Source organism: Bacillus rossius, chromosome 1, assembly GCF_032445375.1.
Source record: "Bacillus rossius redtenbacheri isolate Brsri chromosome 1, Brsri_v3, whole genome shotgun sequence".
Taxonomy (NCBI): Eukaryota; Metazoa; Arthropoda; class Insecta; order Phasmatodea; family Bacillidae; genus Bacillus; species Bacillus rossius.
The window spans coordinates 133,201,195-133,213,224 of NC_086330.1; the positions used below are offsets into that span (position 1 = coordinate 133,201,195).

General features: G+C 40.5%; 1 protein-coding gene across 2 annotated transcripts in view; it reads left to right on the top strand.

Moving 5' to 3' along the window:
• LOC134546167 (FH1/FH2 domain-containing protein 3) overlaps positions 1–12,030 on the top strand; it is a 496,828-nt gene that overhangs the window by 286,389 nt on the left and 198,409 nt on the right. The window lies entirely within an intron of this gene.

Here is a 12,030-nt window from a genome sequence, read left to right on the forward strand (position 1 = left end):
GAAGTCCCTGGACGAAGGTTCCAGGGCAAAGAGTTCAGTTCCGGTCGATAGTGTCGCGGGCGCGGCGGAGTTCCGAGCGAGGCGTCGAGTGGGATCTCGGCGAAGGTAGTGCGTCGGCGGCGGCGGAGTGCGGCGACGGAGTGCGGCGACGGAGGTCCGCGAGGGGTGCTGCGTCGAGAGTTGCGCCAGAGGTGCGGCCTAGCGAGGTGTGTGGTGTGTGGAAACTGGAGTGACTGGGGAAGCGACATTATTTTTAGTGCAATTGATTATTTGCCATTTTAAAAGATTAATTGTAAGTGACATAAGTAGTGGCCATCAATAAAACTGTGTAGTGTAATAAAATCTTTAATTGGGCTATCCTTTACGAACCCGGTAAATCGTAAAAATATATTGTGTCATTATTACTATGCTCGCAGTTAATACTGGAAAGCTATTCAGGGAACGGGTTACAAATAACTATTGGAGGTATTAGGAAAACACAAAGCTCAAATGCCCAGGCGAGAATCCGAACCCAGTATTACTGCGAGCACAATCTTGTAGTGATACAGTAATTTTTGCGAAAATGTAGAAATTTACACACACACACACACACACACGTGTATATATATATATATATATATATATATATACACACACATACTTACACCTATAATTTTACATGAATATTTATGTTCCATTAAAAATTAAAAAAGAAGCAGTGTAGGCTTCGAATTGCGTTTCTTGAAAAGTAGCCTCCATATTTACCCAATATCAAAGTACTTGCTTAGTTAACTTACCTGACGTTACGTTAGCAAACATATAAGGCCAGGCACACACATAAGGAGAAACGATACGACACGACGCGACATTGTGTCTGATGGTTGTTGACTTCGATGTTGTTTACTTTGTATACTCGCAACGCACACAGAACCAGACGCGTCACTACGCGACGCCACGAAACTGTCGCGCTCAGACACGAGGCGACAACGTCGAGTACCTGCTCCAACTTCTTGGCGAACAGACCGTCTGATGGCTGCAGTGTTCTGCGCATGCGCGAGCTTAAAAAGGCATGCCATGGCATGTTTATAGTTGATTAGTTAAATACTGTTTTACATTGTTAATTTAGTTGAGAAAATATTCACTTGTAAATTATTTTGAATAATGTTTTCTCAATATTACGCTGGATGCAGATAGATTAGTATGTTTATAATTAATCTATCTATGGAGTATCACGACAAGTCCATCTCAAGAGTATGGTAAGATATAACGTAACGAAAATACGGTGTTAAGATGTCGCGAGGCATCGTGTGGTGTCGCGTCGTGTCTGATTCTGTGTGCTCCCAGTCTTACGTCAGCAAACCGGAGCCATTCACGGACCTTAAACAGTAGCGTAGCAAGATCACCCAGTACCGTACTTGTGCACACAGTGAGTGCACTGTGATCTCCCTGCGGATAATCCACGAGCCTCACAATAGGCACCGCTGTTTCCTTGACGCGGTCGAAGTGACCCGCCCGTCGTATCTCCGCTGCTGCGAGCCGTCGGATCGCGACCGCAGGTTGTATCGGCCATTAACTGCCACAGGGGCCGCCGCCGACACCGCAGACACCCCCTTTTCATCTGCCTGCCCTCGCCGGGGCGACCACAGACGCCCTCTGGCTCTGCTTCCCGCTCGCCCGCTCGTCCGCGCATGCCCGGCTCACAGTTCCAGCGGGGAGGGAGGGGAGCAGGGACACACAGCGTTCATGATTGGCCCGCAGTTGTTCAGTCACGCCCCTCCACGACCGTGAGCCCACGCGATGCCCAGCTAGGAGAAAACTAACAGAATCAGATAGTACCAAAATTCGCGGATTCATTCGGTGATAGGCTAGAATTCAAACACATATACCTCTTAGATAATTTTGCTATTGGCTTACTGTTCATCTGGACGAATCTCAACCAGTTATAAACCCTCAACCAAAGAAGGATTGAATCACAGACAAACCAGCTGAGACGACTTACAAGTCGGCAGCCAATGAACTTGCGTTATTTGCCCGAGTGTACAGGGGTATGTGCAGTCTATCCTGAAGGCCATCGAAACCGCGAATTTTGCAGGTCTCTACCAATCAACAATACCAATAACTTTCTCACTGAGAAATCAGCGAATGGAAAAGCAAACGTTTGTAGAGCGAACATAAGGCTTTGAATTGTTTGTCCAACGCCAAACGAATTCGCGAGTTTTCTGGGTCTCCAGCCATGTACTTTTGGCGAAAATATTTTCAGATCAGCTATGCGTTGATACTTTGTAGCATTGTTTGTGCTTCGTGGTTGGCTGGGTTTACTTCAGGTACACGTCTATTGTCAGTACACCAATCATAGCCATCCGGCACGGAGGCAAACGCATCCTGAATGGCCCGACCAAACAGGGCAGTGGCTTGTCTTTCAGACGACTGCCAGTTACAATAAAATATATTATTGCAGTCTAACGAGTGATCAGATTATTTCCTGAAAAATACATGCCCATAACCATGAGGGGAATGAAATATATCCAGTTATTTAAAACAATGGTACAAAAATTTCACAAATATTTTTTTTTCCTTTTTAAGGGTCAAAATTTAATTGTGAAAAGGGTATGTCCCCTATTACCTCTTTGAAATGACAGCCACTGCTTCCGATAATGTTGTCCAAATAACGTTGGAGGGCTATGATGACACCAAAAACATCAGTAGCAATCGTGTTTGTTCGACAAGTTGGATGGCCTGAGTTTCAGTTCTTTTTATTTTTTTGCATAAAGAATGCTTTCTGTAATATATGGGACGTTTGACTTAATAACCTATTAAGAATCGTGCCAAGCGGAAACTGAAATGGTGGCCTCTTCCGTCTGAAAGACTATTTGAAATTCCGATATACTCTTTTGAAAATTAAACGGTAATGAAGGTGTATTAAGGGGCCCGCATAGTCAGAGGTGTATCTGTGTTAGTGAGGCGGGATGATAAGTGCAACTCTCGCTAGTGTTTCTAGCTCGTTATCGCCTTAAGCTTAAGGCTGTGGACTGGCGCGCAGTCTTCTTGTCGTGCGTAGGACAACTATGAAATTTGAGCGGTAACTATAACATTATATAACGGATAAATGAAGATAAAGATATAATGCAAGGAAATTGGGTGTTTTTGAGAATCTTTACCAGACGTTTCACGTCTAAAAATTGTTCTGAAAATACTTGTTTCAGCCCTTTTCACTCTCCTAACATACAGATTAAAAAGAAATACGAAAACAGACCCACCCATCCGTCCTCAGCGCAGTTAATTTTTTTTTTTTCGTAAACACACACCACTCTGATATCACAAGCATTTTCAAATCACGTTGATTCTTCTGAAGCTCTCGACACTGTATGTATGTATGCTCAAGTATAGGTGGGGCCTTAATACATGAACATCATCTTTTAGATTATTCATTTTAAAAAAAGCGAAAGTTGTATCAATAATTCTTAAAGATTTCACTATATTTATTTTCCTATCCAATGAGTATTTATGTTATTTATAATTGCCTTAAATTTTAAAAGATGCATAAAAATTACACGCTCAAATATTCTATCTAATTTGAGCTATTTCAGCCCAAAAATAAACACTGATAATTCGACAGAATTGAAAACATGTTTCAAGATGTCTGTAGAGATTTATTTAATGGAAGAAATTAGAAGCCATGATTGGTCCAACGTTACCCGTGAAATCTTGATGTCAGATACTGTTGAAGACGAAATTTGAAAGTGCGATAGAGCGGTTTCGAAATATTTTGTTAGTGTGGAACAACCAATTTTTTTTGTTGTTGTTTAGGCAAAAATAATTATTTTAGTCTTATATTGTGTTTCTCACAAATTATTTTTTCACAGCAGGGCCTAGATTTTGTCACTGATTGAAAATAAAATTCGTAGAATAGTATCATTATTATGACATCTATAGTCGTCCGCATGGAATAATCATTATACTTCCAGCAATTACAGACTGAAGACTGTACAAATGTCAGTAACAAGGCTTAAAAATAGTGGAACACCGGTTAAAATCGTCCTGCATGTACATAATGACACGAAGATGAATAACCATAAATAGTGGAAAGAGTATTTCTAGTAGGACTGCCAGAAGTTTTCATCTGAAGGTGAGCAGACTGCGTAACGTCTGTATCGCTTAACTTATCTCGAATTTGACCGTCCTCAAACGTTGTACCAATGCTCTACGTATACTTCTGCCACTGTTATTCCGTACACATTGTTTTGTAAACTACTTCACGTGGCTGTCAGTGATACTCTGCAGGTGCGATTTGGGAAATGAGAACTTCTAGTACTACTTTTGAAAACTTTCGAATTTGACTCAAGTAATATGATACGCGTTATTTCTCTGTTATTTACTGTAATTATTGCAATCTGGGTTAGTCTGTGCGTCGCTGTGTGGCCCAAGTTGGTTGTTTCTCCGTGCACTGGTACAAATTACAATTTAGAATAACTGAATCTTCGTAGAAACCATGTCATTTTTCGACTTCCGAGTTGCGTGCTTCGTTATTAACAAAGGTGGCCAAAAGAAGAGTGTTCTTACTGTAGTCTTCAACAGTTTTTAAATTTTTTGTTAGTGTACCAAGAATATTCTTTTGGATACATGTTCAAAGTAAGTTAACTCAGTGTCCGTAAATTTATGAAGATCCCTGGATAATTTTTAACTAGTATTCTTCGGAAATCGGAAGTGAAAATTTTGAACATTGTGTTTCCTGTTCCGTTTGCAACTGTCTCATCTTTGTCAGCCCCATATGGTCGTCTATACTGCAAATCCTTCTGATTGGATTCCTCCCACGGTATCATCTGTGCTGCCTAATTATATGACGTTTGGCATCAGCTGATATCGGTTTGTTCTCCGTTTGTTTATTTATTTATATTTTTTATTCATCGAATATAATTATATGACGTGTAGAATTGTTATCTGTGAAATTATTGATAAACTAAGTTTGATATAATCTGAAACTTGTGAAACAAGTTAGTTATTTGTATTTTATATCATGTATCGTAACATTGTCGCCTAAGTGCTGTTTATTAATATATGATTGTGTAACAAATCACATTTACGCCCCAACCTACAACACTAAATAAAGCAAGACAATGACAGATCAGAACATACAACAAGAAACTAATTATATTTTCCTTACATGAATTAACAACGTGCTTTCATTACTGTTATATGTTTTTTGAGTAGATCAGCACAAGTGATTGAAAAATTTAAAATTCATTACATTCACGTTTACATATTCAAAATATTTCAATTGATTGATAAAAGTTGTTAAATCATTTACATTTTAATGTGCCGGCTACTGAATATATAGAGTAAATCTCTTTCTCTCTTATAAGGGGGTTAAAAATGCAAATTTCAATTAAAGTCATATTATATTCAATGATACTTACATGAGTGTATATTTTAGGTAATACTTGGGAATCATGGATAATGAAAGTAATATCACGATGATCAAAGTTCTAACGATGCACTTTAAGCATCCTATTTTATGCTTAAATTCTGTCAAATCCCGAATATCTTCAATATTATTTTTTCCTCAGATAAAGAATAAAAAATTAATTTAGTTTCTATTATTTTTTGGATACACAAATAATCAAATTAAGTTTCATAATCACAAATTAAAAAATTGTTGAACCAGCAAACACTCGACTATCATTTTTACTCAACATTCATAGAACTTAGTAAAGATCACAGGCTTTCGCGGCCATTTTCTGGAGTGGCTTGGCTTCTGAGCTGTAGCCGCGTCCAAGGCGAAGATATCACCGACTTTTAGGTCGACGTTGCAGTCGGTAACTGCTGCCTGACGATGGCGACTTCAACGTCGACCGAAACGTCGGGCATATCTTCGCCTTCGTCGCGGCTACAACCCAGAAGCCAAGCCACTCCATTCATAGATGCTGTTATTTTGTTGTTTTTTTGCCCAAGAGAATTATGTATTAAACTTTAGATTTAAAATATTAAACAGACTTCTGTACTAAGTAATTACAATTTGTTGTTCGGGAAGCCTACCCTAACCTAACCTAACTTTTGTCTTCGGTAAACTTTGTAACTGCTCGGGCTGTAGTAGTGGCTTTCATCGCTGTGAACTGTGGGCTATCCTTGTTCATTCTTGATGTTTTTCTATGACAACCAGCATAAGCCAGCATCGGCGTGTGTCCAGGAAATGATTTCGATTGGTGCGACACGGGTTGAATGTACGTACGTACGACGGACGGTCGCGCGAGCGCCCGGCTATCGCAGCGACGGAAGGAGGGTGTCGGGTGGCGACATGCGACACCTGCTGGCAGGGCCTCCTCGGCCAACCGTGGCGGGCGACACGGCGCGTCGGCCAATCAGCGGCCTGCCCGTCGCGCGTGGCCGGGTGGTCGGTCGAGCGGCTCGCGGGCTGTCCCGCCAGGGAGCACTGGGACAACAGGGAGGTCAGGGAGTTAGGATATGCGAATGGGGGAAAGGAATAGACAGGTAAACAATATGTTACAACAAGAAGTTCAAATTCAAAGTTTAGACAAAGACTTATCCCGTATCGCCACATAGACTGGCAAATATACGTTACACCAGGGAATGTAAATGAAAGTGTTATACAAAGACTCATCCTGTATAGATATGTACACAGTGAAATATACTGTACACCAGGGAATGTAAATGAACGGGTTACACAAAAACTTACCCTCTATTGCGATATACAAAGAAATGTATGTTACGCAAGGGAATTCAAATGAAAGAATTAGACAAAGACATCTTAGACAAATACATCATGTATCGCTATTAGATATGTTACGCCAGGGAATTCAAATGAAAGGGCTGGACAGAGACTCGTCCTGTATGGCTATTAGACAGGGACTTACATGTTACGCCAGGGACATTCAAATGAAAGGTTTGGACAGACTCGTCCTGTATCGCTATGTTGATAGTGATCCAGGATCCTGCTCTCTTCCCTAAACCAGCCCACACATGATTATTACTTTTTAACTGGAATAGACATACCCAAGTATAAAATTAAAGATATTTGTAAATTTGTTCACTTACATGAAAACAACTGTATCACTACAGAACAGTGAGCGCACTAATACTGTATTCGGATTGTTACCCGGACATTATGCCGTGTGTTGTCCCCAGTACCTCCAATAGTTAAAGTTATTTGTAAACCGTTCCCTGAATAGCTTACGAGTATTAACTGCGCATAATCACAATAAAACCCAATAAAGCCGAATTATTGAATATTCGATTATCTTTCCCATGGTACAAAAGTATACTTGAATGAAACATCAATTTAAATATAAAATATTTCGTCAATTTTCGTAATAAATCCTCAGTAATATCTCGAAATAAAGTAGTTCAAATGTGTTAAAATAACCAAAGCATGATTTGAACGATGTTACAGTATCTTTCTCGTGGTATCACATTCTATTCCTTGGCAACTGGTTTCCAAAGGAATCTTTGTAAAAGTGCAGAACGTGTATTCTCTGCGTGACCGCTAAGAAGGCTCGTACTGAGAGCAGTGGAATCCACGTGGTCGCTGAGCGCCGGCCACCGCGGGCGCGCCGCCTCACGTGTCACCAAAGCCTAACCGCGGCCCGACGACTATGAATCTAAGGAAGAATGGACGAGGAGAGAAGTATAATAAATGCGTTGTTTTCCCGCTCGCCGGCGAACCGTGTCGCAAACGTGACCTATCGCGGCCTCCGTCACAGGCGGTGTTTTTTTTTCTTCTTTTCTTTCGCAACGCCGCGCCGCGCCGCGCCGCGCCTCGTCCGTTTGGCCGCGTTCCAGACATTCGGGCCGCCCCCGTCGCGTCGGCCGACTGCCCTCCCGAGCCCCGCGCGGACACCCGTCTCATGTCCCGTACCGCGACGGAACCAGTCCGTAATGCTACAACAAATATACTGTTGTTGCCTACGGTTGCTTTTGCACATACGAATTTATGTTTTGAGCATTTCTGACAAAAATTATCGCATATTTTAATATTTTAATTGATATTTCATTGAAGTATAATTTTTTTTAACAATTGAAAATATAATCTAATATTCAACAATTTGACTTCATGTTGTTGTATAACGGTGAGTGTACAAATTTAACAAATATCTTTACTTTTGCTTGAATATGTCTATTCCAATAAAAGAAAATGGTGTGTGGGCTTGTTAAGGGACCCGTCGCGTCGGCGGGGAAAAACACGTGGGCCGAGCAAGGCCCGCGCTGCTACGAGCTAGCCGATGACGCGCAGAGCATCTAGGGCTTCAATCCGTTTTGGAGTACTTGGCCTCGTTTTAGAGCGCGTTAGCACAGAATGCGCAGAGATTTTTGAAGTGATACTTCTTTGCTGAGGAGGGCCACAATTCTCGAACGTTACGAAAATTCCGATCGCGTGAGGGGAATAGGTAGGCACGTCGTAGGGGAGCCGGCAGAGTAGGAGACGGCAGGGGAGAGGTATAAATGACGCACTTTACTTGCACACTTGTAAGTTTGCACACTTACATAATTTCACACTTGCATACTTGCATACTTCCATAATTGCACACTTGATTAATTGCACATCTGCACACTTACATTCTTTCGCACTTGCATACATTCATATATTTATTTTTGCGTAATAGCATAATTTATTGCTCGCATACTTGCATACAGTTTATATATTTATACGTGTTTTTTGATCTGCGACATCAGCCAAATAAAATTATGTTGCCAATACCTAATAACATAGTTAGCAAGAAGATTCACTTCTGACGCACGTGGACTCCATGCACAATTTTTCAGGAAAATAAATGGAAATAAAATGTGTGGTACGATCCCTCCATCACAGCTCATTTACAGACATAAATCTTTTAAGGGCAATTTTATAAATATTGTAACTCGATACCTCCCTTGCAGTTGTTGGTTTTCCCACCAATATTTTCAACAGGTGTTCACTTAGTGTTGCACCATAGATGTAAAAATGATCGCAAGTGATAGTAATTACGAGGATTGGTGCGGCCTTTGTGCACCCATGCTATTGCACTAAGTAAATAAATGTTGAAAATGTTTGGGAGGTTTAGAGTTAAAATTTTTTAGAAATAGCCCGAAAATAAAAGTAATAACGAAACAACAAAAAAATCATGACGTGTGAGACTAAGCGTTAATGAAGAAAATGGTGCCAGTGGTATGCTTCATTTTGTTTATTTCTCAATAAAGGGCAGCAAGATCACAGGTTCTATTTTTTTATGAGACAATATTTTGTTTTGCATGTGGGAACAAAATATTCTAATGTTGGAAGTTTTATCCAACAGACACGACGCGCAGTGGTGAGACATTTTGGACTCTGGTTCGAATCCGTGGATCATAAAACATATTTTGCTGTTTTCAGTGGTTTTCTGGAGATCATTCCAGCCAAAAGTTGGGATGATTGCTTATGATGACCTCCTGGGCTCTGAATGCGCCTGGTCGCTAAGGGCGACCCTGGCTCCCGCAACTCACGCCTCTTCGCCTCTACGCGCCAGGCAACTAACTGACGTGCAGTCTTCACGTCAGTAACTCACCTCTATGAGACTTTTAGCAGTGACCTTGTAATTATATTACGTACCATATTGTGTTTAGAATTTTTTATAACTTAAATTGCCTGTGAAAATACCCGTGTAAGCCTTTTTTTTTTCACTTTCCAAAATTAATTCTAAAGATGAAACCATGAAATCTAACATTTATAGTTAAGTGAAATGGTTCTTAAATGCTAATCCTAATTAGACACATGGGAACAGTTTGTAAATGGCGCGTCAACACCCGGAGATCTGCACGTCATCTTGCGACACAACCAGACGTCACCTCAAGGGCCCGTATATTCAGGAGTGTATCTGTGTTAGTGAGGCGAGATGATAAGCGCGTCGCTCTCTGGTGCTTTTAGCGCGGTATCGCCTCTAAGCGCAAGGCTCTGAACTGGCGCGCGTCTTCTCATCGTGCATAGGGCAACTGTGAAATCTGAGCGGTGACCGTAATATCACATGGCGGAAAAATGAAGGTAAAGGTGTAATGCAAGTCCCTTAAGTGCTTTCAAGAATTTGTACCGGTTGTTTTATGTCTAAAAATTACCCTGAAGAAATGCCTTTTAGCAGTTTTAACTCTTCTAATTATACAATTTAAAATCTTAATCCGGAAGTAAACCTACTTATCGGCCTTCAGCGAATTCTTTAATGATTTTCGTAAACATACCCTATTCGGATTTCTTGAGTAGTTTTTAAATAGCGTGTTTTTTTTCTGAAGCTCTGCACACCGTGTGTGTGCCCTTGTAGGCGGCCTTAATGTAATTGCCAGTTTCTGCTCCAAGTTTCCTTGAACTTTGACGTAGAATGTATTCATCTTTAACGATCTCGCTACCGACGAGCAGTTAGACAAAATCCGTACTATGTTCGAGGTAGTATTCCTAAGGGAATAAGATAGATAGGGACATAAGGACACCGATAAGACTATACTACAAAATGGCGTTGGCCAATCAGTAATCCTGTGATCAATATGTAGAGGCCTGGAAATTTCACGAATTCGTTTGGTGTCAGGCTAAAATTCGTATGTATGCCCTAACAACGTTTTGTTTAGCATTGACTGATTTCTTATTGGGAAATTTTTTTTGTTATTGTTAGTTGGCACAACCTGATGGGCGTCGTTACTTCACTGCCGCAGAGGGGCGTGTACAAATAACTGCTGTCCAATCATGAACACGGTGCAAGAGCTTGAAGGTTTGCGTTCTTCTAACTTGCGACCAAAGGAATCAGCGAAAATTTCCGTGCCGCTATCAACATGGTTGGGACATACAGCAAAGGTCAGCTCGCGGAGATTTGAGTTCGATGGAGTGATCAAAGCTAGGAAGGTAAGTATAAAATAAAAAAAAGGTTCCAATAAGAGCTTATTAATGAATTTCACCATTACGGACCGTTCAATCACGTAATACGCAAATAACGGATTGAGGGATTGCTAAGAATCTTCCCCAGTGATTTCGGATACAACTCATCCGTGAAAACGTTCCGTCATTAAGTCGAGATTGTAATGTAATGACCTCGCCAGATGCGCCGCTATAAAGATTGCCTCGTGGCTGATGACCGCAGCTGGTGGAGGGTCGGCGGCGGGTATCGTGATTACAAGTTCGGAATGTTGGCGAATCACACTCACGCACAATCAGAAGGCGGCGGGTTTCCACAGAATGATCCCCGTTCATCCCATCACACGCGGGATTCTTCGCCTCCGAGACCACAGTGCAATCGGGCGTGTACTACGGGGTATTAACGGTTTAACGACCCTCTCAGTACGTTCGCGCTAACATCAACACTTCAGGGTAAACTTTTGAAAGTAATATCCAGGCCTCGCACTTTTGACTTAAAACCTTGCTTGTCTTAAAGCAGAAGATAAGAAAGATATATTTATAGGTCCTGACGTAGTAAAGTTAAACTTCTAAAAATGGCCAGAAATTTTTTTGTTACGTACTGTAAGCTAAAATATTTACATACACAGCTACAATCCATTTAGTAAATACGCCTACACGAATTTAAGTCTCAAATACTATTAATTTAAGGACGCAAACGTTTAGAAAGATTAAACCATGGAGAGGTTTGAAAATTGATTATAACAATGAACAAATCTAGGCTTAATTCATCATAAAGTTTAATTTTTGAGACACTGGCCCCTGTATTCACTAAAGTTAAGTTTGAGCCGTAAACTGTTTCGCAAACTTTCAAGCATCCCTTAAGTTAAGCAGTCTTCCTCTAAGGAGATAGGAATTGGCCTCTTAGATTATTTAAGCATTCCTTAACTAGTGGCAAACGTAATATTCTATCACAAAATTTGTGTCATAATTATTTCTGACATAATTTTTGGAGGCAGTGCAACAATAAAATGATATCCGAGATATAAAAAAGAGCAAACTGAATGAAATTATATTTCATGAAAGTTTATTTAAAAGATTAGAACATAACATTGATGAAAAAATAATAATACTTACTCCTATAATTTTAAAGCTACGTAAAATCATATATATATATATATATATATATATATATATATATATATAAAATTTCA